This window comes from Falco rusticolus, chromosome 14, assembly GCF_015220075.1.
Source record: "Falco rusticolus isolate bFalRus1 chromosome 14, bFalRus1.pri, whole genome shotgun sequence".
Taxonomy (NCBI): domain Eukaryota; kingdom Metazoa; phylum Chordata; class Aves; order Falconiformes; family Falconidae; genus Falco; species Falco rusticolus.
The window spans coordinates 13,627,799-13,655,742 of NC_051200.1; the positions used below are offsets into that span (position 1 = coordinate 13,627,799).

Here is a 27,944-nt window from a genome sequence, read left to right on the forward strand (position 1 = left end):
CAGTAACTTTTAGGTGGTGGGAAAAATTAGACTTGTGACTATGAACACTTAGGGTAAGTACACTTCATCAGTCCTAAAGAGTTGTCTTAAATTTGACCCAAATGTTTCCTGCTGATAGAAATGCCGCTTCCTTCGTTTTGCATATATTCAGAAGTGGTACATTATGTGGTGTCTGCAGCTTGGACAGTGCCTGTCATTCTGGGAAGAAAAAAGCAAGCTGACATGGAATGTGTTCTTGCCAGCGATAGTGTTTGGAGGTTCGGCTCTTTTTGCTGCTGTACTGCTGTGGGCCAGGTTTAAAAGCTGCAGATATCCCAGAGCTGTAGTAAAGGGTTTTCAGTGGCTTGGATGAGGACTGCAAAGATGCATCAGAACAATGTGGGCAATGGCTTCTGGGAAGATCGTGAAAAAATAAAGTATGGCTAATGGACCCGAGCTCTTCGCTCTTCCCTTTTGGCAGTCGTTCGTGGTAACATAAAGTAAGTATAAAGCCTGGCGCCAGGACAAAACACTAGTGATTTACGCTTGCTTTAAGAGATCCTAAAGCCAAGAGGGATCTTTAAGGGCTTCCCTGAATTAATTTCTGTTTGAATTGAAGCTCGAAGCTTAAGCCAGACCTTGCAGGACTGCAGCTGCCTGCGCTATGGCCATAGCACCAGGGAGCTGGGCTCGCAGACGGTCTTTGCCGCAGGGTTCAGTTGGGTGTGGGGTTGAGCCTGCCCGCAGGTGTGTGGGGTGGTTCATGTGCTCAGACCTGAGCAGGGGGAGATGCTTTGCTGGATGGGGCCACGAGCAGCTCTCTCCTGGGCTTCCCTGCAAGCCAGAAAGATGGCATCCTGGTGTGTGTGGATGAGCCTTGCTGAACACCTGCACCCTCCTGAGACCAGCATGGGTCACGTTTGTGATGCTGAGCAAAACTACTGTGGTAAAATCACCAGGGCAAATAGCATGAGGAGAGTTTTCCCACTTTAACAAGTGGGTCAGTGGGATTCAGTGAAGAACAAAGACTGAAGGAGTGGATGTTTGAGCCTGGTGATGAGCTGAGATGTGCCTGACATCCTGCTCAACCCAGGTGCTGCCTCCTATTTTGGATAAGACCCCTTTGCTTCTCTGAATTTGTTGTGTGGGGGTGCTGGACTGTGTTTCTTGCCCCATCTGCTTCAGGGCCATTGAAGATTAAGTTTTTGGATCTGCCTGTGCTCATTCTTGATAGATTCCTTCAGATCAGCTCTGTCTCCAGGGGACATGAAGTGTTGTGGGGTTTTTTTTTGGTTTTGTTTTTTTTGTTGTTGTTTGGTTGGTTTTGGGGTTTCGTGGGTTTTTTGGTCTTTTTAACTTAGATCTGATATTTCTGTTTGAAATAATCCCCTTCAGAATTAAAATGATATCTCATCATTTCTATATTACAATTTAAACCCACCATGATAGCTTAAATTTACATAAACCCAATATTTAAGCATTTAGACGAGAAAGCTACAATCCAGGAAATTCTCTGGATAAACACATGGAACTGCTTAATTGCAAACAGTTTTAGCTCAGAAAAGCAGCTGTCAACAATCCTTTCTTAGGCAAAGGTGTAGGTGAGGTGTGGTCTCTTCTAGCCCTTTGTATTGTGATCACCAACAACTGCCTCAAGTCACTAATTATGGAGATAATTTTCTTCATATGATGACTGATTTAAATGCAAGTCATGTTTGATGTTTTCTTTTGTAGCCAATGCACCTATTAAAATACTTTTTTCCCCTGTATTGTTAATTGAATTCCAGCTTTGAGGCAAAGGCAGTTTGACACAAATTGCAGGTAAAATTCATCATCTAATAAATAAGAAATGTAAAAATCAGGAGAAAGTACAGTTGCTAACCATGGTGTACTATTAATGTAAAAAAATTTGAAGTTACTGTAATGACACAACCAGTGCTAACTGTTACCAGGCAATCAGAGTCAGACTTTCTCTTTGGGAGAATTTAATAGATAACTGGGATTATACAACAGGGTTAACATCAGTTACTTAAATGAAAATGTTTTGGCTGCAGTCAGTGTCTCCTAGGTTGGACTCAGGTTTATATCATGCTTCTGCTTTGCGTAGTGTTCCTTCTAATGTTTTCTGCTTTTTAAATGCCCAAGTTGAGTTTAGCATGCATTGCTTTGGAGGTGGAGCAGGGAGCTGATGCTGCTCTCATCCTTCCTGACTCCAGAGCAGCATCTCCCCTTCACCCACCCTGGTTCATGGGCTGAGGCGCTGAGCTGCATATCTGGTCTAGGGGAAGGGAGAAAACAACCCTGGCAATGCACCAATGCAAATAGCTTTGTCACTAGTGGATTTTGTTCTGTCTTTTCAAGGGACAATGTTTTGCTCTGTTACAGAAAAAAAATCCAGACTAAAGCCACTTGGGCCACTTCTCTGTTGGCCACAGGGTACTTGTGCATCCAGGGCAGAAAGCAACTCCTGACCTGGTAAAATGTGGGCAGTCCAGCTGATCCTTACTGCTGAAGAAAGGATGTCTTCTGCTCTAAGGCATTGCAGGAAAGGAACGTTGTCTCCTGTTATTTAAGAAATCCATTCCCTTTCTTATGCAAAGCATATAGTAACAGTAGCAGAAAACATCATTAACCTTCCTTTCATTTGGGGAGGAACTGGTTGGTTGCACTGAAACTATTATGAGTGATATATTGGATAACAAACAGGATACTAATTGGAGATAATGTCAGAGAAGGGTCTGAGGGACAGAGCGAAAGGCGATGCTTGCGTCTGTCTCGTTCTCGGTGCAAAGGACTGCAGTAAAAAGGAAAATGACAGAGGGCAAAGCTGAAGCCATGTGTGGCTGTGAGGTTAACACATACCCTACCTTGGTGCCAGGGAACCTCCCACTTTGCACCCAGTTTAATTCCAGCCAGTGGCCAACTTTTGTGGGATGAAAAAAAAATTCGAGTGTCATGGAGAATGTTATTGCCTACTTTTTCTGACTGTGCAAAAATGTAATCATTCACTCTTTGCTCTTTTCTAAGTGTTCTATAAAATACATGTCTCCAAAATTGCCCATGCTGACTTTTTAATGAGGATACTGAGATGTGTTCATACCTTGGGACTTTGGATATCACCGGTTGAATAGCTATAACAGATTGAAGTTAGGTGGATGGCAGGTTGAAAACACTGTCTTGGTCTGTGCTAGTCTGAGTTGCTTACTGTCGCCCAGAGAAAATGCAGTTCTGTGTCGAAATTGTGCCCTTTGTCATCAAGAGATCAAAATGACAGTTAATCTTCTGCCGTTCTATGAATGTGTGTGTGGGAATTGCTCTGTTGTAGAGTGTTGAGTTGTTTTTGTGATGAGTTGTTTTTTTCTAGATCACCAAGTATGCTGTTGATTACGAATTAGAAGTTTTAAATCAGGCCTCCGGAGGGTACATGGCTATCTTCTTACACACCATGAAGCCCTTCAAAGGAAAACTGAAAGCCACTGTCTGTAAAATAATAATGTTCTTTCGCTTTAGTTAGTAACAGTCAGTATTACTGAAATTGGGTTTAAATATTCTTTCATTCTGGTTTTGGAGGTTTTATTTGCTGGTTCCCAGTTCAATCTGGTTTAAGCAGGTCTGGGGTAAGGGACAGGCATAACCTGTCCCCCGCCTCTGGCTGTCTCCCTCAAACCAATGTGCAGAGCCATGCAGAGAAAAAGTTGTCCAGTGCAGTGTCTATACTGTTGTCAAAATGCAACTGCAGTCTACACAGTCGTACTTTCAAAGATTAGAACAAATGGAAGAAATACTTTAATTGTTTGTGGACTAAGAGAGAAAAAGGCTGGCGGTTGAATCTGAGATTTATGACCTTTGCAGTTCATTCTTTTTCTACTTCTTTCCAAGACCTGTAACCACTGTTTTGTCCCCATTTCTGTCCAACAGTTAATTACATTAGTTCACTGACAAAGTATTAAACAACTCCAGTCTACTTTAATAGCTACTTTTCTAATTAAGTATCTGTAATGGTTTTGTTCTCAGTCCTGGACTTTAGGCATCTAATTTGTTGCTACCCAGTATCTTGCAACTTTTCTGTATTTTTTTTCCTACTCAGTCATGTTTGTGATGGGAGGCCTTTTCTGCGGCATTTGCAGTAGGGTCGGAAATGCCGAGTATAAGGCTCTTCCTTCCTGCGGTTCCTCGGCAGGCGTTTGCCATATCCCGCAACCCGCAGGAGCTGCCCAGGGTGCATTCAGCCTGATGGTGCCGTTCCGCAGGGTCGCCTGTCGCAGTGCGGACAGCTGCACGCCGGCTTCAGCACGTGTCTCCTCGGGCTGTTTCCCACACACAACCTGTAGCTTGCAGTGCTCTCCGGTGAAGCCCCATTCATTAACGGTGACGTTTCTGCCTCCTGCGTACACACGCATGTTGAGGACAATGCTCTGAAATGAGCATCCCTGGCATGGCTTCAATGTGCCAGCGACATGCTCCAAGGTGGACGGGCTACCCTTCAGTGGTCTTGGATTTACTTAGTACCAGGGGAGTCCATTCAGATATCGTACCCTCACTCAAGGAATAAATATTTGTCTTAAACAGGATTGTAGCTCACTTGTAAAAGCATAGTGTGAAGTCAGCAGAGGTGGCTTTTCTTCCTAAAGCCATATAAATAGATCTCTGCGAGGCTCCTTCGTCAGACCAAGAAGAAATCCAGTGGGCTCAAAGTCATAGGCTCAGGGTTCTGCCTGTGGAAGGAAGGTCTGGAGAAAGTAGGCTTAAAATAGAAATAAAAATGGAAAAAAATGGGTAAAACCCTGTTTTGTGTCTCAGTCACAGTAGTTCAAAACTGATTTAAGTTTTCATATTTTATTTTTTTTAGGGTTTTTTGGTTATTTAAAAGATGATTTTGACTAGTGTAGCAACTCAACTCCAGTGCTAAACTCAGTCAGCAGAACACTGAAAAATGTATTAATAATGATACAGAATCTTAAATGCCTAGACGTTATCCTGCTACTGCACTGGCTTTAAACATTTATACATTTCAGGGGAGCAGCAACTTAATTCTTAATTAAAATCACTAAGCAAATGCAGATTATATTTAATTTAAATATTTATAGAATTTGTTTAAGCTTTCAAAATAGATTAGACATCGAACAGTGAAACTGCTAACATCTGAATGGTAATTTTACTTCTGAGCCCAATTAAGAAACTAGTCAGGAATACACCTAATAAGTTGCTGTGTTTGAAGAAATATTTTATAATATTGTCTGTACAGAGGGTATTTAAAAATGAGTGCTGTCAAGTAAAAGGGACAGTTTAGAAAAAATTTGTTACTTCTGACAGTATTTTAAAATCTTGTATCTTCTCTTCACTCTCTGGGAGCTGCAGTTCTTCCCGTCATCCTGAACACAACTGCAAAAAACGTATAGTGAACCAAAGAGAGATTAAAACATACCAAGATGTCAATCCACTTGATTTTTATAATGCTGAAGCACGTGATTATCCCAGTTTTGATATCCATGAAGTTTTCAGGATTGGGTTTGAACCTTCTGGAAATCTGTTTGGCAACATCTGACATTTTTTCGGTGTGGCAACAAGTGCTCCTGAGGTTGAAAGGCTCCTTGTGCCTTTCATACAGAAGCTTCATCAGTAGCTCTTAACTTGCCTTACAGTCTTCCACTGGTTTTTACTCTGTGTTGTGAAGTCTGTAAGAGATGCAGGATCTTTGCCTTTCTGGTTCTCCTTTGTAATGCTACAAAATGTTACGTGAACTGTTTTAGATTGTATTTCCTGTCTTTGTACACTGCTGTTTAAGTTGGAATATAGCATGTGTTTAATTTTTTTCTTGGCCTCATTACATTTTATCCTTGCTTCACCACATCATCTGTCTTGTTAGTCCATAAATCTGATCTATTCCAATCAGTGGAAGTTCTGTTTCCCCTAGCTTTGTGTAACCAGCAAGGCTAGTGACTTTGAAAATTGCGTTCCTGAAAGGTCATTTTATAAAAGATGCGAGAGGAGGCATTGTGCAATGCTGATGTTGAAGGCTGGGGGCTTGTCACTAATATTAACCTCAAAGCAGCTGCTGCAGTCTGGTCTCTGTTCCTGGGCTGATCCTGGTAGCTATCGCATACCACAATGGTCACCAAGGTGGGTGCCTTTGACCTCAAACTAGTGGCGCAGCAAAGTCCTCACTGGGATTTGTGATCTGTATGCAGTATAAATTACGTTGTATTTGTAGGGTGGCCTGGTAAAAGAATTGCCAGTTCAGAGTCACTTTTGTTGGAAAAGGACTTTTTAAACACAGGTTTTGTGGTGCTTAGAAACAGGCAGTGATACAGAGCCAAGAACTTGCAATGGCTGTTCCACCACACCATCCTGTTATACGAGAACACACTGTGCAAGTCTCCTGTGCCTCATGACTGGCTTTCTCCTCTCTTCCAAAAGCACTGATGGGTTGGTACTCTGTATATTGACATGACAGTAGGTCTGTAGTTCAGCTGAGATCAGTTACATTCAATACCTTTCCTGTTTTCCAGGCTTATAGATGTCAGTTCTTCACTATGCTCTTCTTTCTGTGCCGATCCTGCTTTGGGGCAGGTTTGGTGGCACAGACACCAACCAACATGTATTTGCTAACGACCTTCTTTGTGCTGCTGCTGCTTGTCCTCCTCCTTCCCACTCATTTAGCACTTCTGCATTGTGTTAGATACCCACAGGAAACTCTTGGGCAGAGATTTCCATCTTGCTTGGATGCCTGTACAGCCTCGAGCAGAATGAGCCTCGGCTGGTGCTGTTTTGAAGCTGTAGGCTCTGTGTGAGTGTATAGGGTGCACTGTTGAATTCTGTTGTTTTCTGAGACTGTGCTGCAGTGAATGTTTTGAAGCAAGAGCTGTTTAGTTCCTCAAACTGTCATGCTCTTCCCTGGCCTGGGCTCCATGCTGGACTGTCTCCCCCTGCCAGCCATGCTGTCTTCCATGATACATGTAGTGGCTCATGTCTACAATTCATGCTTGCAATAGGAGACTATTCACTATCTTGGATAAATGAGTTTGAGATTCATGAATGAAAAGAACAGGATGAAAGCTAGATACTAGTATTTGTTTCTTTTGAATCCCTCCATCCTGTTTTTCATTTTTCTGATGTTTCAGATGGGTGTCTATTGATGCCATAGACATAACCAGGGAGAATAAGCAGAGATGAAAACGTGCCAAGTTTTGGTTGGATTACTGAAGGGCAGTTTCCAAAGCCGTGTGATACTACTGCAGCAAAATTCAACTCTGCTGATTCATAGGGGTTTTAATTAATGTATTTATTTAAAATTGTGAGGTCTAGTAGCCTTTTTTATGACCCTTCAAATTTGTTTCTGTTTGTGGGTGACTCAGATTACTTACTTTTCTAGCCCAGGGATGCTGCAACATCATGTGTCATGCTGTACTGGCTTTGATAGTCCACTGGTGACTGCAGAAGGCAGAAATTCTTCATGTCACACAGATATATGCCAGTATATTCCCTTCTGCTAATTTGTCAGATACGTTACTTTAATTACCAAAGTTAATGCTTAGGGGTCTGACTGCTGAAAAATTTTGGCTGGAGCTCATTTGTCATGTTTGCAGAGGAGCAATTTGAATGAGCATGAGCTTGCGTCAGTTAAACCTGGAGAAGAAATTCAGATGTAAACCAGACAATAGAGAAGTAAAGGTGAAGAGTGGTGTGAGCTCTTGCTGGCGCTTGTGTGACAAAAGCTGCTTGTATTTGAAGCTGTTAATTATAGGCAATTTTTGCTTGGTGTTGTGAGGTTTGAATTACCCAGAACTATGTTTGCTGATAAAATACTAAAATCAGAACAAATTCTGAGTAAGCCACAGCTGATCAAATCATCTGATTAATAGGATTTTATCTAATGGACTAAGTTAATGTTGATGTTTGAAATGTATTGCGTAGAAGCCACAGATAGATTTATATTTCAAGGATGAACACCGTTCTTCATTCTTCCCTCTCTTTCCCTCTCTCTCTTTCTCCCCAAAGGTCTCCCTGGTGTGTCTGAGTCTCCCTCCTGGTGAGCTGTTCAGCTCTGTGCCAGCCACAGGTGCAGAATGCTCTGAAAAGAGCTCACTGAAGGCATGCTGGTAAGATCCTGAGTCACAGATGGAGCAAACTTTTCCAGCTCGTCACCATACACCGGCCTCAGACCTTTGGAGCAACTACCAGAGGGGCTGAACTTTGCTGTCCCCCACTGTGCTACCTGGGACCTTTTCCATGTTAGCAAAGGTTGATGGAAACCTGCACCTAGGTGGTACTATGTGAGAGTGAGATACTATCCCTGCTTCGGTCCCTGCCAGCAGCACTGTGTCACCACGCACCAGATGTGCAGGCGGCTGCAAAGAGCTTTCCTCCCTGAGCACGGCTGCTCTCTGTCAAGAAAAAAGTAAGTGTTGATCAGTAAATGCTGGGCAAATGTATCACTGTATGTTCAGATAAAAAAAAAATGCTTGTCCTTGTGGGCAGGCAAGGCGGAGAGGGCATGCCAGAAGTCTGGCAGTGGCTGGGTTGGCTGGACTGGGAAAGTGTCAGTGCCGACCCACTGCCCTTACTTTGCCTGGCGAGGCAGCTCTCCCAGAAGAGGTGAGTTGTGGTGAAGCCAAGATTCGATTTAGGAAAGTTTACTTGGTTTAAAATGCTTTGTTAGCAAATACTGCCTCTGATTTCTTGTAACTTTTAACTAGCCCCAGTCCATCTCTGTATTTTAAATTGAAAGGTACTTTACCTAAAGTGTTTTCATCAGCCAAACCTCTGCTGGGTTCATACACAGAATTGCTTAGTGTTCATCTGTCTCATTTCTTTACTGTCGAAGGTGATTCTCAGGGGACTAAAGCTCTGAAACAAGCGGCTTCAGGCTATTCATCTGGAAAACAAACCACTTAGACCTTTTAAAGAAAATAATTTAGTAATCAGTGCAAGAGACCTGTGTCTAAGCCAACCCATTTGGAAAAATTGCCAGTGTAGTAATTACAAACGTTTTATCACAATAATACTGATGATGCCTTTCCATTATTGCCAGCATTTCTTCTTCCCTGTGACTACTGGACTGAGCTGGTTTTGCCTCCTCTTCCATGATTCTGCATTAGAAATGTGTTGTAATTTGAGATTGACAGTGCAGAGCTGGCCATTGAGCAGAGACATCTTTCTGAGTGTTTTCCTGCAGACCGATGTAACTATTGCTAAGTTAATAATAAAGCTAAAACCGTTGCACTGTGCTGCTGGCAGGGCAGCTAACGTTGCCTTCCCAGCTCTGTACAACCTCCCTGTGGAGCAGGGAAAGACCCAGCTCTCTGCTCTCTTGTACGAAGGGGCCACATAAGCGTGTGTTTGTCTGTACCCACTTGCCTGCCAGCCAGGTTGTGGGTGCCTCTGGGAACACACCAGTGCTGATGGGATGGCACTGGTCTCCTGCCCTGCCCTCCAGGTGTGTGGGTTCTAGGTAATCTCACCCAAACACAGAAGCTTCTCACTTTCATAAAATATCAGTGGATCAGTGTTTCTGTGCATTCTGCTAAACAGAGATGTATAGTGACTCTTAGAACTTTATCTAATCTCAAACTCCAGGCATTTACAGTTTTTCCTCATTCTGTTTGCAAGTGAGAAAATACTTATTTGTGTTTTTGAACACACATGGAACAGTGCAGTTCTGGACCTTCCAACCATCAGTGTCCCATGGTGCTGGGTATTGCACAAACCCAAACGATACTGCTTTCTGTTTTGAAAGGTTTACTACTGGCAAACGCAGAATTTGGGGTGAAATACTGCATGAAAGCAAAGTGGAAGGGTTAGGCTGGCTCATAGCTGCAATGTTAATCTCAAGGGTTTTCAGCTTTGCTTTTGTTTTGATGATCAGTTGTTTATAATATTTTGAAAGCCTAAGTATTAGGGTAAGGATTGAGCTCCTGTAGCTGTGCTGGTGAGATGCTCACTGCTATCCTGCAACAGTTACGTGTTGTTCAGGGCAAACTTCTGCTCTCCTGACTTGGTTGCTGAGGACTGCTGTGTGGGAAAAGAGACCGGCAGATCTTCCCTCAAAGCTGGGAGTAGGGGGACATGAACACTGGTTCCCTTGTTTTAAACTTGGGGACTCTCAAGGTACCACTTTTTCCTGTAGTTCACAGTGAGGCAGTCCAAGCCCAGCGCACATATCAGATCTAATGATTTGCCATCTTGTTTTCAAGTGGTAAAGGCTTCTGAGAATTTAAATTAAAAACATGGAAAAATATGATAAGGAGCAGAAGTGAAGTGCCTTGAGGAGCTGTGCTGTTGCTTGTAAGCACAGAAGCCTTTCTGGTGCCTTTCACAGGCTGGATTACATTGCTGGCAGGTATTTTTCAGCATTGTTTTTTGAGCAATATTAGTGAGGAGGAAGCAGAATGAAAATAATTTTAAATTGATGAGCCCTAAAGCTTAATCTAGAAGATTTTCACTAGCTTCATAAAAGCTCCTATAGACTTAATCTAAAAAATTATAGCAAAGATGGTTTATCTCCCTTTCATAGTCTTGTCTTTAAGCCTTTTGATTTTCAATGCACTACCCTTGTCCCTTAAAATCTAGAAAACTGTTTTGAAGTTTACAATCTACAAACTGGTAGGTACCAATCTTAGGGGAAGTTTTGAGCAACGCTGTGACAGGTAGCAAGGAGACAAGAGGTCTGCACAGAAGGGCAGGACCCCAGGGGGGTCTCACTGGTGATGGGAGACTTGTGAAGCCTCAGACTGCAGCAGCACCTCCTCTGATGCAGGTTTTTTTTGATGGGATGTTTTTTGCCCCAGCTCTTTGCCTCGTTACTAGTTCTGTCAATGGGTCCTTGACTCTGTAGAGATTTGGGGAGCAGCAGTTCCAAGTGCCCAGAGTTTATTTTAAGAGAGACTTCTCAAGAACAGGTAGGACAAGAATCAGTGATGGGTGGGCTGGCATTGGCAGCAAAGGAAACCTGTGAGTGTTTCAAAAGGCAGACTCTTACCTTGTTGTTTGAGAAATTTCTAGTATTCGGACAAGTCTATCAAAGAACAAACTTTAAAAAGACGTTTATTCCAGAAATGGCATTAAAGAGGATGCAGAGGCTGTTCTGCAAGTTCTGCTCAAGGAAAACATTTTGTTTTCCTCTCCTGGCAGGGGTGGGATTATTTTGTTATAATTTGTCTAAAAATTAATGAGAAAATAACTTTCTAGTGGAGAAACAAAAAACAAACAAAAAAACCCTTAACAGCACCGACCCATTATTGCTTGTAGAATTTGATAGTGGAGATTTGTAATTTTGGAGAGGGTAACTATTTCCAGAACAAAATCCGTGGTTGCTGTCTAGCATTAAAACCACTGTGAAAGAACCACACAGGTTGTTTCTCGGGGAGCATTTCTCCCTGTGATGGCTGCAGTAGAATTGCTTTGTGCTTCTTTCAGGAGGGAAAAAGGCCCCCTAATATACTAGTGTGCTCCATGCGATCACCTGCAGGATTTACCAGCTGCCCTGCTGATAACCCAGGTTAGGATGTCCTGATGTCAGTGTTCAGAGACCCAGAGGAGGCAAAGCAACCTCCAGCTGGATTTTATACAGAGCTATTTGTCTCTGAAAGTGCCAGCAGATTTAAATTGCTGCGGTGGTTGTCAACAAGTTCCTCCTGCATGTTCTGTAATGATTAAGGTCCTTGGAGGTTTTGGATCGCTTATGTTTCTCAGTGTAGCTACAGATTGTGAACATAAGGGTTGCATCAAGTATATTAAATAATGAAAGGCAGAGGTTCCTTTCCTTCTGTGTACTTTGGGTAGAAAAATTCCTGCTGACTCCACGTTTCTTGCTACTGAAAAAGATAACTTGGTCAGGTAGCTAAATGTTAACTTGAAGCTTGCCAGCTTTTTCACTTGACGTACAATTGCTCTTAGAAACAGCTGCTGCCTTGCTGCTACCAGTGCCAGAGAGTGTTTTGTTTGATGACTTAATCAACATGTTATTCTATCAGGAACCATTTGTGGATTCAAATACAGATGTAGGGTGATGATTTGGGAAAAAAAAAAAAAAAAAGTAGTTCATTTCCTTGATTTCAAAACATCCCTGTCATAAAATCACCCATGTCCTATTCGTGGTTTGCTCTGAAGCCAAGCCTAAGCAGGTTGTGCACCTAGTCTGAACTATGCAGGGCAGTGATTTTGCTCTAATTATTTGCAGCAAATTTTCCTCCTTAGTTCTATCCTACAAAAGAAATAATGAAATAATAATAAAAAAAAATACAGTCTTGGACTTTTCTAAAGCAACTGCAGCTGAAGGAATATCTGTATGGAAATTGGTTGGGGAAACTCCTTGCAGCATCACAATTTTGGAAGTATATGGAGCAGGAACAAACACCTGTGAACAATGGGTCCAGTCTTTGTGCTTCAGTGAAGCGATGCTGCAGTTTTAGCTGGTATGTGAGTTGTTCATTAAACCCAAGGAGAAACAATGGACGTTTGGAGATTTCTTTTCCAGGCAACAATATGGATTAGTGCAAGGAAAAACTCAGGAAAACATAATATTTATTGCTGCTCTGTCTACACAACCCATTTCTGATGCTTGTGAGACTGATCTGAGGTTCTTTCTCTGTTCCCATCCTAATCTCAGGCTGCACATATCATTAACTCCTCATTAGTTGCTTCAGTTAATACGTTATTATTTTATATATTCATATATATACACATATAATATATAACATCTATAATTTATACACATAAAATTATACAATACACTTAATATTCTTGACCTTTAATTTTGGAAAGCATGTGGGTTAGATTACATGTTACATTTTCTTTTGACAGGCATTGCATTATATGAAGTTTCCTGTGTTGTGGCAATGGTGTAGGAAACTAGAGTTTCTAGGGAACTTTTCAGAGTTTATGGACTGCAGAATAGCTGTTGCTTGTCCACTGTGAAAGTGGATGAACTAAATATGTACCAGTGCTTTTTTTGGTACCAACAGTAGTGCCTGGAAGCGGGTTACTGAGTTTCAGGTTTGTTTTGCACCCTTCCTGTGTTCCAGCTCCTTACTGATAGAAACGCTAAGTCAGTCAGAGCATTGAGAGTGTTCAGATTACTAATGCACTCAGATGTACAGAGCATTACTTCTTTGAAAAGAGAGAAAAGGATGAGTCTTTCCCCTGCATTACAAAGACCATTGCTTTTTATGCTGAGCAGAGGTTTGCTTGTTTGGTTGGTTTTTTTCCCCTGGAAATACATTTTGATTGAAGGACTTTACTTTTGCGTTGAATTAAAAGCTGCCTCTAACTTATAGGTATTTTGATTTTATTTTATATTTTGATAATATTGCAAGATATGAGATATGATGACTTTCAGAAGAGACATTTTCATCCAAATTTGGCTTCTGCTGTTCTTGATTCTAGCTGGTATTAGACACTTCAATAGGTCCAACATATTAATTTTTGGGGAGCAATGTGGAAAGGTACAGTTAATATTCTTGACCTTTGATTTGGGAAAGCATGTGCTACGTTTTCTTTTGGCAGGCATTGCAAATTTTTCCTTTTGCAAAAATTCAGGTGCAACAAAGTGAAGATCAGCATTTGACATGACCTTTCATTTCCTGGATTTGTTTCTAATCTTGTTCTCTCAGGTTTTGTATTACTGGAATTCCATTGTCCTTTGTGGTACCAAACCCGGGGCTGTTGTGTTTATCTTGAAGACCTTGATAGCAAGCTTGCTTTGCATGTCTTAGAAGAGTTAACAGTTCTTTTTGGAATCCTGACCTGTATGTACAGTTTAAAGTACTAATTTAGCTGCTAGACTGCCCCAAAACTTCAGCATTAATTCAGGAGATAATAATCAGTAATCCTGGCTTTTGCAAACTTTCCTAAGTTTACAGAATTAGACAGTGTTCTCTTGCAAGAAAATGTCTTGATCTTATTAACAAGGAAAACAAGAAGCTTAAAGCTGGCACAAACTCAATTTGGTTTTTGTTTTAATTCCCAAGGTCTCATCATAGCCTGCTTCCTCAATTTGCAAGCAAGGACATGAAGTGCAACTCGTTCACAACAGCAGAAGATTTGCCCCAGCCTCTGCTGGGGAAACCAGTTGGCCTTAGATGGTTGTGTTTCTTCTCTTTCTTTCTCCCTAGTATCTTCCTGGCCAGGAGTACCCAATTACATCCTAAATGGCTTCTTTCTTTTTATTGACTAGCTGTTCTTCTGAACAAGGGTCAGTGCTGACCTGCTTTCTCTGCTGAATATGCTTGCATATTCTTATAGCTCTTTGAGACAAGCTATTACAAAAAAGAAAGAAAGAAATCCTAATTTATCCGGCTTGTGGATAAGCAGGATTTAAAATGCTTCAATTTGCTTCATAACTCCCTGTAAGGAGCAGGAGGGGGCACCTACCTATTTTCTTAAGCTTAGCAACTCTAATATATCCTACGTGAACAGGGATGTAAGTGTTGTTCCTAACATCTACTTTCCTCTGCTTGCTTTAACACTTCCTGGGGAGGTTAATCAGTAATTTTAACTGCAATGTGTGATTATCACCTGCAGTCATCTAGTAAGGATTGCATAAGGATGTGTTTTAAGCTAAAGCAAGGGTATGCACACTGTACCTTGAGAGATGTTGCTTTCAGCTTGCTTCTTAGCAGACCTTTCCAGAGGCTTTTCCTGGTTTATTCTTAGCTTCTCCTGACACCCACAAATGACTGCAGAAAGATGGGTTATCTCTGTTGCATAATGACTGTCAGCAAGCAGGACTCCTTCACTTCTTCAGGCCAACAACAGCAGGAAAACAGCTGACCCTCATGAGTTTTACTCCAAGTGATAACGCTGACTCACCGTGCTCTGTAACCTTGTGGGGGATTTTTCTATAAAAGCAGTGATGTATCAAGAGTAGAGGTAGATGGCATCAGAAAAAATAGCTGCAGCTGCTGTAAGTTGTTTGTGTGTACTTGGCAATCTGCTCTTATCCTCAGTGAAACACCGTATCACCCTAGTGTTTCCAGCATATGCACTGCTACCCTGAACAGGTATGAAATAAATCCCCACTGTATTAAAGGAGAAGTGTGACCACACAGTAAGACTGTTAGGTGCTTAGGGAGATGACTGCTGCAACCTGTTACTAAAAACACTGATTTTGTAACTGGTACTTTGTACAGGCTAGAGCACATTCTCCCTGTCTGACTTCTTTCTGTGTTTGGGAGAATCTATTTTACATTGAGTGTCATCAGAGTTCATGCTTTGCCATTTCCACATGGTGGGAGGAGACGTTAGGAGATCCTACATCATTCCAAAGCAGCTGGTAGATACACAAGGCATGACATTAGAGAGCAGCTTGCTGTTATCATGGGAAAATACTAAGGGCTCTATCTTCAGACCTTGTAAAATGTCCTTAGTTTGGCATTGTGAAAATAGGAGGTGATATCTCTGGTGGTACTCACAGTTACTTGGGCTTTGTGTTGCCACCCAGCAGGAAAGCGTTGAGGGGACCGAGCCAGCTCATGCATGTCTTCACTGTGGCCTGTGGAGTGGCTCATAGGGACAGTCACAAACGAGATCTGGCTGAAAACCTGCAGCTGAAGTTGCAGCTACTTGCGTAACTGTCCATCACCCACCACCATTCCTTGGCTCTATAGCAGGGCACTGACTTTTTCTTATAAAAATCTATGTTGCTATTGTTGTATTTTAGTAAGAAGTGAAAAAGGACAGATAACTCCCTGTGACATTTGCCATGAGAAGGACACCTGTGCTGGCAGTGACGAGTGCTCAGTAATTAAGGCTATGTTTAATATCATGCCTGGTGACCTTTTATAAGAAGAGAGCTGAGCGTGCTAATGCCCAGGGTAGTCTGGTGAAGGATATGTGCTTTTTTTTATTCAGCTTCCCAATAGTAGGATAATAAAAGCAATAATCCTTTTAGTATTCTGCTTCTATTATCCCTATCTGTGTTTTCCAAGGTCACTAAAGCAGTAAGAAATGGGGAAGATAAGCTTCCAAGGAGTTGAACTGTAGAGCAGTGAAAAACATCACACTCAGCAGTCTGGCTTGTTCTCCTGCTTCTAGCTCGTAGTTAGGGGGTCGAGCCATGTGGAGAACAGACTGAGCCGTTTCCTAAGGCACTGGTCACAGCAGATTTCCGATATAGCGTGAGCTTCATCTTCGTGGTCTCCAAGTATCATTTGGTACATTCAGACTGAGAATTGGACTTTTTGCTCTCACCAGGAGACCAAACTGTTTGGCCTGAGGGAAAGAGGGTAATTATTTTTATAGTTGAGGGCTCTGGTTTGGTTTAGGTTTGATGAGTTTGTTTAGTTTCTTTAAAACGGAAGCAAAAACCACCTCACTCACCCCCCAAAATCTGTCATCTGCTGCATGGACTGATTTCTCTCAGTAGAATTTTTAGCATAATAGGTTGGCTGCAGTAGCAAAAAAAAAAAAAAAAATAAAATAAATTATGTAAATGTCTCAAGTGTGCTTCTGTTCTCAGCTGTGGTGAACTCTACCCCTAAGCAGCAGACATGCATTTTCCCTTGACTTCATTAGACTCTGTATACAAGAACCAAATCTGGCTGTTTGCCTATTAAAGCAGCGTAATATTGAGTTGCCCGTCTCTTGTGAGCTCTTGGCATTAGTGTGTCTGTGCTGGGTCAGTCCAAAAGTCTGTCCAGCCCAGCAGCCTTGTTTCCAACAATGACCAGTAAAAGCTGCCTAGGGAGGAGCACTGGGCCAAGGGCAAGCGCACGGTCCTCACCCTCGTAGTGTCCCAGGCTCCACCAACTTCTGCTTAGGGACTTCCTAACCTAGATCTGGTATTATCCTGTTTAATAGCCTGAAATGGACTTTTTTTCCTCCTCTTATTATTCTAATTGCTTCGCAACTCATCTAAAATTTAGCATTCATGACACACTGTGGCAATGACTCTTATAGTTTCAACAGGGAATTTTTTTAAGAAGTATTGGAGGATTTCTTTAGGTTATTGGAGGATTTCTTTATTTTGCCACCATGTCACTGGCATTGGCTTCTCCTAGCTTTTCACAGGAAAATATAAAACCTTAGAGATGAACAGTTTAGTGAATTTCCAAGAGAAGGAAATGTATTATTTGGGTAGTCAGTAGTGCACTGCTGTCATGAACTTAGTAGTTCACATACCATGTAACTTGTGGCGGTTTTAATTATGAATGATGTAACCTTTGCCTATATAGATGTCTTTTTGAGTGCACCTCTTACCTCTAATTTACTAGTATTCTATGCCATTGAGCAGTAAATTTTATCCTCCTGCATCTTTGTTTAGGCCTTGATTTGTTCTTTCTTTGATACTGCTTTAAGTCAAAGAAGCAAGTTTTGTCCTCGAATACTAAATATTTATTTACTATAGATGTTTTAGTTAATTAAAAGATGTAGCCAGGCCCCAACAGCTCAGGGTCTATTTTGGTTGCCAAAGCCTTGAGCTGTCTTTACAGCAGAGCTCTTGTCCATACTGAAGTTCTGGTTCTGTTCCTTATGCTGTTCACGTGGAGCTCTGGATGACTCCCCGTGGTGGACAAGGTGTGTATGAGGATGGCATTATAATGTACGTGTTGTGTATGTACACAGGTGATGGAGAAACAAAGACCAGTGGTAATAGGTTATAAGCAGCAGGATCAAACAGTACTTTCTCATGCCAGAAGAAACCTTGCAATCTAATCAAAATTCTTGCATCACGTAAACTATAAAATTTAATCCCTTGTGATTCCAACTTGGGAACTTTTTTGTTTTATGTGCTGGCCATGTACCTGTTATCTCTACAGCATTACTGTCAGTGTTAAAGGTTAGTTTTATTGCATACTGTGGCATGGTAATGATTTTGTTTTGTGTACCATACTGTAAATATCCAAGCCAAATTGTTGACAGTTCTAACGTGGTTTGGAGCAAATGCATTTCCTGAGGTATGATGTGTTCCACCTTATCCTTTAGTTAATATATAATTTTTTCTGCCTTTGGCAGAGACGCTTAGGCTTGTATCTCTTAGTTGGTGCTTTTAATTTGAATTCAGTTATAAGCATTGAGGAAACTGTCTCAGACATTACAATTGCTTTAAATTCACAACAGAAATGGTCCATGAGCCATCACATGGTTTTCAGACATTCACACTGCTGAAATTCAAACATCTAGCTTAGGCTGTGACGGGCAGCTTTAGAGAATATCTTTCCACGTTGGCTGCATAGGACAGCAATGATATTCAAGGCACATTGAAGTTGCATAAGATCAGTTAAGCTCTTCTGCTCAACCAGCTGCTGAGCATCTAACTGCTCTTGAAAGGAGTGGTCCTGCTCAGGTTTCCCACCCGGCCTTCACTTGGGGCTGGATGTTTCCAGCACTTCTCACGCGTTACTTCTTCCCTTCACTGAACCCATTATTGAATTAACTCAACACACTAATTAAACAGTGAACATCCCAGCTGGTGGGGGGAAAAGGGAAAAAAGAAAACAAGCCGGGCTGGTGAACTGATAGAGCTTACTTCCAAGTGATGAATAGCCAGCCCAAAACATGCTCAAAGTCATGCTTTCCCTCAGGTATCTGATGGAACAGCACTGAAGCATGAAAACTCTGTTAAATACATTCCCGACTATCTTAATTTTATCATCTGTCTCTATTTTCTGCCTTTCTGTTACTGCTTCTAGTCTGGCAAGCAGAGTGGTTATGGAAGAGTTCCAGCTGAAGGTTGTGCTTTGCTCTCGTGGCTGAGCAAAAAGCTTGAAAATGTCAAATGTGTGCAGTCCAGGCTTTCTGTAGTGAGAAACCAGGGATGAACCTAGCTGGGGTACATAGTTTGCTCTGCTGCTTCTCTTGAATTTTATTTCCAGGATAGGTCTTGATTTATTTACTTGTAAATCGAATACAAGTGTGTTTACCAGCGTTGTATGGACATTGTGTGGCTCAAAGGCTGTCTGGGAGTCCATGGATAATTGAGTTGCTTCATAAGCACTTTTAGTGAAGGAGTCTTGCTAAATTAGCTGCCAGTCTTTCTGTAGATTTTTTCCTGTGAAGATATACCAAGATGCTGGTGTCTTAAGGATGCTTTAAAATACAGTCTGTTGAATTAGTTCCCTTAAAGAAAGAATATGTCTAAATTATAGTCCCATTTCTCTCTGTATCTGACACAAGCTGGTTCCTAAGGCTTCAAAGCCAAAAGAAACTCAGACTATGGTGTTCTCCATTTTGCTCTTTCTTCTCCTCCCATTTTGGCAGCTTGTACAACTCCTGCCACTGGTCAGGTGTGTAACTGCAAAGTTGGCAGCGTTAGCCAAAGGACACCTTCAAGCCTGTCTTAAAGCAAGACCTGCTGAGGATCTTGTGGAAAAGCTTCTTCAACGTGACTCTCCACCTCGCTGTGCAGCTCACCAGTGCTGCCTTGGGTCAAGCCGACCCATGGTCCTGAGGCTGGTGGAAAAGCATCAGAATTTCATTGAGATAGAGATGTGCTGACTGGTCGTGTTGATTTACAGCAATGACTTACTGCTTGGTGAACTTCTGGGTGCAATCTGAATCTCAGGGAAGGCTGCTTGCTCTGTGACAGTTGCTTGCTTTTGTTTGTGATTGAAACAGAGTGGCCTTTTGTATCAGTGTTTGGCAGTAGGTGAAGCAATTGTACTATTTTGGCTGCCCTCTGACAGCTTTTCACCAGGGTGCTGGGACTTGAGACAAGCATGAATCAATTGGTTTCTGAGAACTGGCTCTCTGCCACTCTGCCTGGAAATGGGACAAAAATAATGTCTTTGCTCCGTTCTCTTCCACTTTGCTGCAATGCCCCAAAATCCTCAGGCTAGTAAAACTGTCCACAAAACCAAAAAAACCAGCAGTGTGTTTCTGTTGTGAATAGTGATGGGATTTATGGTGACTGAAAAGACCCAAAGTACTCGGTTTTGCTTGGTGAACTGAAGTAGAGAAATACGGATTAAACAGTCAAGTGCTAATCTGCAAAGAGCAAGTGGTATGATTTTGTTTTGGGGGAAATCAGGCTCAGGTATGAGTGATGCACAGCAGGAGAGGCTGGAGACTCCTGAACTAATGGCGTGAGCTGCTCCCTCTGGAGCCAAGCAGCTTTGCTCCCCAATTGCACACCGTACTTGCTTGTTCTGTGCAGAGCTACCTCAGATTTAGGAAACCTGTAAGGGTGGAAGGGGGTTGCTTCAGGGAAATGATATCAGAAGATGTTATTGTAGTTATTTAGGTTGCCTTCCCATACGTGGAAGATTGGAAAATGTAAGGGCAGGTGATAAATGCAACAGGGAGTCATCTGGGGAAATGCTCAGTTGTGGTTTTAAGGCTGGGAGCACACCTGTGAAGAGCGGATGTTCCATATTATTTGTTACAGGGAAAGGTAATTTTCTTTAAGTAATACAAACACACTTTAAAAAAAGCAATGTTTTGGGGTTATCTAATCTATATTAGGTTCTGATATAGATGATTAGATCTAATGAAGGAACAGTGTACAACAGGCAGTGGAGCTGGCCCCTTCCTGGAGCTGGTGTGACCACGGGGCGCAGTGTCCCACCTGCCAGGCTCTGACACCAATGCTGTTCTTTGATACCTGCACCATTGCCTGTGGCGAATGAGGAGACGGGACGCAGCTTGATGCAAGCAAATGTCAATTTAATGTACAGAAGCACGAGTTTATATACACTTTCAGAAGCCGCGAGTTTTAAACAGATTGGTTCTTGAAGCTAAGCATTGCATCCTAGGCAATCCCCGATTGGTGGTTAACTACCATCAATTAACAGCAAGGTGTTACCTTTCCTTGGCGCCATCCTTGGCGCCATCCGTCTCCCACTCCCCTGTGCTCTGTAAACATGTCTCATCATGTTAATTGTTGTCTAGACAAGCTCGAGCACATTCCCCTCAGCTAACTGATTGCCACGCATGGTCCTAGTTTCCAGCCCGCTCCTGCAATTGCCACCTCTGGAGCTAACCTCTGGCAGCTGAAGGTCTACGCGTCTTTCAGCACCTTAACTTTTGTCTCATTTGTTGGCAAGATTAGTATGTTCGTATGTCATGGTATATTTGAAGATACAAAAGCAGGCTGGTTTCAGTGTTGTCTCTGGAATGTTAAAATGCTTCAGTGTGATTTTGCAGGGTCTGTTATACTCAATAACACAATTTGCTTTTTTCATTCTTGTTTAATTCATTTTGAGTTAAAAGGATATATCTAGAATAAGCATGTTCTTGCCAATTTAAGATCACTTTTTAATAATGTATTTGGACCTTGAACAGAGATTAAAATTTGGTATATTAGTTACTTTTAGGCAGCTTAACATTTTTAATAAAGAGAAAAATCCATCTTATGTAACTAAGCCTGTAATTCTAAATGAAACTGATTTAGCTGATCTGATAAATAATTAGTAAAATTGGAAATTAGATAAATTCTGATTCATTAGCATCTGATTTTAGTATGTGATTGCAAGGAAATATGAATGGGAAGAGGATGCTGGAAGCGTATCTGTTGGTAAAGTCATAATTAGAGAGAACAAAAGTAATTTAGTCAAGATTTAAGACTGCCTTGACTCACAACAGTACTCAATTTCTTCCAAAATGAAACATAGAACAGTGCTAAAGACTTCTCTGTCGTTATAAAATTGGAGTGAAAGTGTGGGCCATCAAAACTGCTGTCAGGACCATGAACACATTGAATAAATGTAGACGAATCAGTAAGATGCATCAAGTAAGAAATAATGAATTTATCTAATTGTTTTCTGGAGTTTCATTTGGGGTTTATGGGATTGTGGAGTAGAACTGGTGGGAGTGGGATGAGGCAAATGAAGTGAAACACAGCAAAAGCTGAAGGAAAAGCTTATCCCACCCACTGCAGAGAAGACACCTCAAAACTGAGCATTAATTTGTCTTAGTTCAATATATCTAGTACAACGCATGCTGTAGTTATGTAGCTGTTTGATATGAACTGTTGTTAGATGGTACTAACACTTCTTCCATATGCAGGATTTTCTTCAGCTTGTTTGTGGACAGCTGGTGGTCTGTGAAGAATTGGCTGTTGATGTGGCTTCTGTTCTGCATTTCTAATCCTAAAAATACATGAAATACTTTCTTCATCTTACTCTCCCATACAGCACAATTGCTCAAAACTAACCATGCATCTGTGAAGCGTAGGAATGACAGGATCCAAGAGACAATGTGCCTGGTAGGGGTCGGTGTGTGCTAGGGAAATGTCTGGGATCTCATATGAAGCACCAGAAGGAGTCCAGCTGCTTTAAAGATTTTTAAAGCATTCTGGATCCACAAAAGACTGTTACTCTGTGCAAACCAGCCTCTCTGCTGGTTTGAAAATGCTATTTTTTGGGTGCCTGTTTCCCAGTCATCGCTGTGCCTTAGATAGCAGCGAAGTATGTTACTCTCATCTGTTTGAAAACTTCTTTCTTGCTCCTGGTGGTGGGGTAGGTCCCAAAGTATTAAGCATGGGTCCTCCTTACCCTCTCTGTGCCCCAAAAAGGGTTTGCCTGGATGGTGGTTATTCTGTTCTCTGACACGCGTTTCAGTGAGCAACCAAAGCTTGGGTGCATGTGGAAGAACAGAGCTTTAGGTGCCAAAACAGACTTGCTGGGATGATTGCAGTAGATGGCAGGAGCCTCTGAGCCCAATCTGGAGGTGAGGCACTGGAGGATGACAGGCTGAGAACTCAGTAAAGCATCCTGAAAGTCCTTGAGAAAATGGGTCAGAAATACCATTGACTTAAGATCTGTGAGAAGCTGCTTTTAGCTCTTGCTCATGGTGTTTACATTAAGTCACAGATGGCTGAATTTTTTATCCTCTGCTTTGTATCTAGTATGCAATGTGTAGTTTCCTCAGTCTGTAGTGAGGCAGTGCACTATCATTGCAGTGATTCATTACCTTACTATCATGCTGCACACAATTTATCAACCCCAAACCAACTTTTAGAAAATGCCTGGTATGTTTACAGTATGGGAAAAATACTCAATAATGGAACTAGCTCTGTGGATAATTAGAGGCTGGGGTCAGGGGTACAGATAATATATTATTTAAATGGCCTGCTCTATAAATATGTTGATAAAATTCAGAAGTACTGGAAAGTAAGTTAGCAAAGAATAAAGGTCCAACAGTTCTAGTGGCCCCCACGTAGCCCCTAAATCTGTGTGAACAAATTATGAGCAGAATTAGCCCATTTAGCTATACAATCTCTCCATTGTGTACCTGCTTTCATTTGCAGTAAATGTGAACATAAAACTTCAGTGTTATGTATGCAGCTCCAAGCCTTGGATCTATAGTATGTTTGGTGATGCATAACATACATTGATGCAGAGGCCAAACTTTAGGCTCATTCTTGGACTTTTTACTTCTTGAAAAGGCAACCAAATCGGTGAACTGCAAAACTGTGCTCAAGGTACACAGTTCTGATTTCAAAAAGCGAAGTCCCAGAAGGACACTCGGCTTTCTCCTGATACCTACTGACTATTTTCAGCTCCCCAGTGTAGAACTGGAAAGGTTTGGAAAGACCCAGACTGAACATTCCTCAAGGGCATTTTTCTTTTATGGGTCCTTTTAAGAGTAACTAAATAAAATATAATACGATAATATACTTTTAATAGCCCTCCAACAGAAATCTTTTTTTTTCCTTTCTTGTAAGGTAGGTGGGTTTTATAATTTATTTCAACACACTGAAGAAGAAACATTCACGAAGTTTCCGAAGTAAGTGTTGTGGTTTGTAATTGGCAAACTAACCACCCAGACTAAGGTTTATTCCCAATAGTGCTTTGACGTGGGAGTAACATTTAGTTCAACTTCAAGCTGCTCTGCCAAGTTCAGTTCTATAGGTGTGCAAAAAAACCCCAGAAGATTCTTAAGTCTTCCTCAGCTGGAAGTCTGAGACAATGTGAGTTTTCATTTTTCTGCCCTGCCTGCTTCCATCCTACCTGAAAACCAAGACAGAGATAAAAAAAGTACACTTTAAAATTTCAGAACAATGCCAGCTTGGATTTATGTTTAGTACAAGGGTAAAAGGGTTGAACACTTTCTAACAAGGATTGTCATTCTCTAGTATACAACACTACCGCTGACTCGCTTCATATAAAAAGAACATAATTCATTTTATTTTGTAGGTACCAGGAAATGCTCAGAAAAGTGACCTTACTGGATCTGATTGTCTGCTAGTGACAAGTTGGTCCCTGGCTAAGTGTTCTTGAGGGTGATCTTTCTGTAAGACAGGAAAATCTCAATTATTACTTTCTGCAGGAGTGAAACAAGCTGCCATCTTGAGCAGCTTGGGAGTCATGGACTGCGCTGAACTGAGCTCAGCTACAGGCACGCATCCTGCGCACGGCTCCGGCCCTAGGGGCATACCAGCTACTAGCTATATTCTTCTGCTCTAGGGACTATTAAGTTAAGAAACATTTCCCTTTGTACAAAAACTGTGCAGGTGATATATGTGAAAATGACACGTGGATTGCTACATAGTTGGGCTTTAATATTTTCTCTTTTCCAGGGAAAGTGTCAATTACAGGTAGACAGAGACCCAATGCACCTTGGGCACTAACGTCTGCAATCCCAGCGCTACCACAGAATCAGGCTTGCAGGAAGGCAGCTCAAAATCAATGCAAGTTAAATGAACTTTTGAAAAGTTCTGAGGACTCTTAGTTGAACCACAACTAACAGCAGCACATTGAAAAAAATTATCAGGTAATTATGAGAGAACAATAACATTGTTAGGCTGACTGGGCTATACACCAAGGGGCTGTCAATCACGGTTGTTATGAAAAGCAGAGCATTTTGAGGCTGTCAATCATACCTGTTTGTAAAAGCCGAAGGACTTCAGGAATTGTTATGCCTGTATTTACCAAATGCAGAAATAACAAAAGCACCTGAGTCTTATGCAGTCTGACATTACAGTTTACGTAGAAGTTCTTGTGTAAGTTTATGTCTTTATTCAACAAAAAATATCATATGACACTGGGAACTTGGAGAGATTTTTTAGCTAGCTCCTTTATAACACTGATTTTTTTAGAGGCTGCTGAAGTGTGTCAAATCTGGTAATGAAAAGGTAAATTTTGTTATATTCCTTTGCTGTGAAGCAAAAATGTTGGGAGTTAGTATCCAAATAGCTGGTGCTGGAGCCCTTCAGTTTCCTGGGGAGTTTCACACATTTCTGCTTATCTGAAACACTGCAGCAAATACCAGCTGGAGAATTTAAAAGAACTCAGGAAATCTTTAACATGGAAGTGCTCACCCATCATACTATGACAAATGGTGCCCACAACACCAAAAAACTCCCATAGAACCTTGTTTCTGTTTACTTTTAAAAGAAGCATTGAACACATGTACTTGTCTAATTTAAACCAAAAATAGTAATTGTCTGCAGGGTTGGGTTTTTTTGTTTGTTTGTTTTTGTTGGTGTGTGGGTTTTTAAAAATCAAACTCCCAAGCTTTTTTGAGAAAATAACTTTCTGGTGATATTTTTCTGCATTTGAAAAAAGGGATTTTCCTGTACTCTGCATCACCCCACTGTGTCTGGGTGGCCTGGATTTGTAAATCACTGCATTTTATAACTGAGACCAAGTGGAAGCGTGTGTCTATGCATTCGGTGTTTGCAATGCTGTTTGAAAACCTGTTTGTTGCTGAATAAATCACAGATTTCTATTTCTCTGAAAGGTTTCCATTGAGGAATCAGTACCATTCAGTTTTATCCCAGAAGACCAGGTGCTTTCAGGAAGCAGGTTTCTTGCTGCTCCAAGCCCTGCAGGAGCTGAGCATGAGTAACCTTGACATTTAAGTCCTACCTAGGCATGAATTTGTACATTAATTTTTTCAGATATTGGGAACTTAACTTTACAGATAAAACATCAGGAGCATGTTCCCTGCGTACTGATACTTCCCGTCCTTGTCAGCAGTTATTGCAGTGATGACCCCATTGTCCTGTTGTGTTGGGCACTTTATTTAAGCACGGAGGGACTGAAGGCAGAGAAAGGGGAGAAGTCCCTGCTCCAAACAATTCCTGTCCTGACCATACAAAATAGATTTAGAAAGAAAAGGGAATGGGGTTAACCTACCCTAAAATCATCCAGTGAGCCAATGGCAGACCCAGAAGTAGAAGCTACATCTCTTTGATGTTCAGAGTAGTTTCTTACGTGGACACGGACCACACCACCTTCCCTGGTGGTGTGCCCATGTACCACAGCAAGAAGTATCATCTCACCAAAGCACTAGCTCCACTTGCCCAACTGGTAGTTAACTCAGTGAATTTTTAAAGCAAATGTTAATAATTAAACTCAAGTGGTTAACGATTTTCTAGAGAAAAGATCAAATTATACTCTTCAAACATAGAGTTAGAATTTTGTCTAATTAGAAGAAATATGTTTTTCCTATGAAGGGCAGTTGCTGAAGTGACAGTTTGGAGGCTGTTGTGACAGCGTTTGCAGAGATGGGTGCCAGCCAAAGAACAGAGCTTTTTTAGTATCTCTAGTAGTGGAGTAGTTTCTTCTGAAGGCATAATTATGTTGCATTCTTTGCACAGTTCATTAGGAAAAGAAAAACAAAGAACTTGTATTCCATGTGGTTGATGTTCACACATTTTTATCTTAGCATGATAGAAGTTGTTAGATCCAGAGAGTAACATGGTGTCTCTCTCTTTCACTGCTAGCCTAATAACATAACTAGTGCTAGGTGGAAAAACAGCTTTTCTTCCCACAACTGTTATTCAGGAGTCCGTTCTTTTTTTCCTGTGTGAAATCTCAGAAAGTATAAAAATGTCAAAAAGCCCATGTAAACTAAAAATCTCAACAAGAAAGAAGTTTGGATTAGTTTGAGTAATTTTGATGTCTTGAAATCTTTGGTTTCTATATAATTTTTAATATTACTTGTTTTGCTGCTCCTTTCTTAAATATAAAAAATGAAAAAGTAATTTCAAACTTCAGGATTATTTTTGTTTTCAAACTGTAAAAATGAAATTTACTCAACATTTTTGCCCAGTACTTACTGTTGAGAAATGCATCAAAACTGTTTCCCCGCAAACTTGACACATTTTTTTGGCAAGAAAAAAAAGTTTTGTGGAACTATTCCCAACCAACTCCAGTAATAAATATTCTCTTCATTACATCTTACCATTTGCAAGTAAAACAAGTAAATAGGATTCCTATGGAGCCAGAATTTATCGGAGGTGTCAAGATAAAGCAGATTCATTTTCTTCGAGCATACGTGAGGCAGTCTTTATGGCACAAGAGCATATGAGGGAATAAACAATCTTTACTAGTCATTAAACAGACATAGCAGAACTGAACCATCTCATTCTTCCAGAAGCTAGCAATTACTTTTTCACACCTCTGGTTTAGTCCCTTTACACAAAGGAGAAAACCTAATAAATACATCACAATGCCTACAACCTACCTGATGCCAATACAGCCCATTGAAGCGGTTATAAATGCCTTAACTTCCATTTCTGTTTAGCAACACCCTGAACTGCTCTGATATGGTGGGGAATTCACTCCATATCCTGGGACATCCAAGCCTCAGTGCGGAGACCGTTGAGCAGTGATGACTGATCTCCTCGGATGGAGAGAAAGGGGTTTTTGAATGTCAGAAGGAGTAAGGGTCTACAGTAATGGCTTGTGTACTTGCTAGCCTTAGTTTCCCCTATTTTGAAGAAACCCAAATTCTGCAGGTAAGAAGGCACAGAAAACTGAAGTGAAACATAGCTACTAAGTAACTACTACTAAAATGAATCAAAAACGTGTGTAGTATACTTACAGAAGTGCCCTTTACCTGCAGTTTCCTAGCTTGTTTCTCTGTAATGAAGCTGTTATGGGTTGGTTATATTAGGACTGATCTTTCAGATGTGGGTGTCTCCTCTGTGGCAGTGGAAGGACTGGGGTGGGCACAGACTTGGAGGTCTGTGATGCTGCTCTGCAGAGCGAGATCCTGGAGCGGTGCTGGCACTTGCATAACACAAAGCCAGGGCCAGAGGGCCCGGAGGACAGATTCATGCAAGAGTTGCTGATTTA

General features: G+C 41.4%; 1 protein-coding gene and 1 long non-coding RNA gene across 4 annotated transcripts in view; one reads left to right on the top strand and one right to left on the bottom strand.

Moving 5' to 3' along the window:
- The first annotated feature begins 208 nt into the window (after positions 1–208).
- The window catches only part of HTR2C (5-hydroxytryptamine receptor 2C), a 119,482-nt gene continuing 91,746 nt past the window's right edge, over positions 209–27,944 (top strand). For all 3 annotated transcript variants that reach the window (XR_005107408.1, XR_005107407.1, XM_037407701.1), the window contains exons 1-2: positions 209–479; positions 7,978–8,377. The gene's annotated coding sequence lies outside the window, so the exon portion shown is untranslated. The remainder of the gene's footprint in view (positions 480–7,977; positions 8,378–27,944) is intronic.
- On the bottom strand, positions 23,649–26,142 carry LOC119157153. The gene is made up of 2 exons (XR_005107409.1): positions 25,998–26,142; positions 23,649–23,867 (listed from the first exon to the last, which is right to left on the bottom strand). It is a non-coding gene; the product is annotated as an uncharacterized LOC119157153 (long non-coding RNA).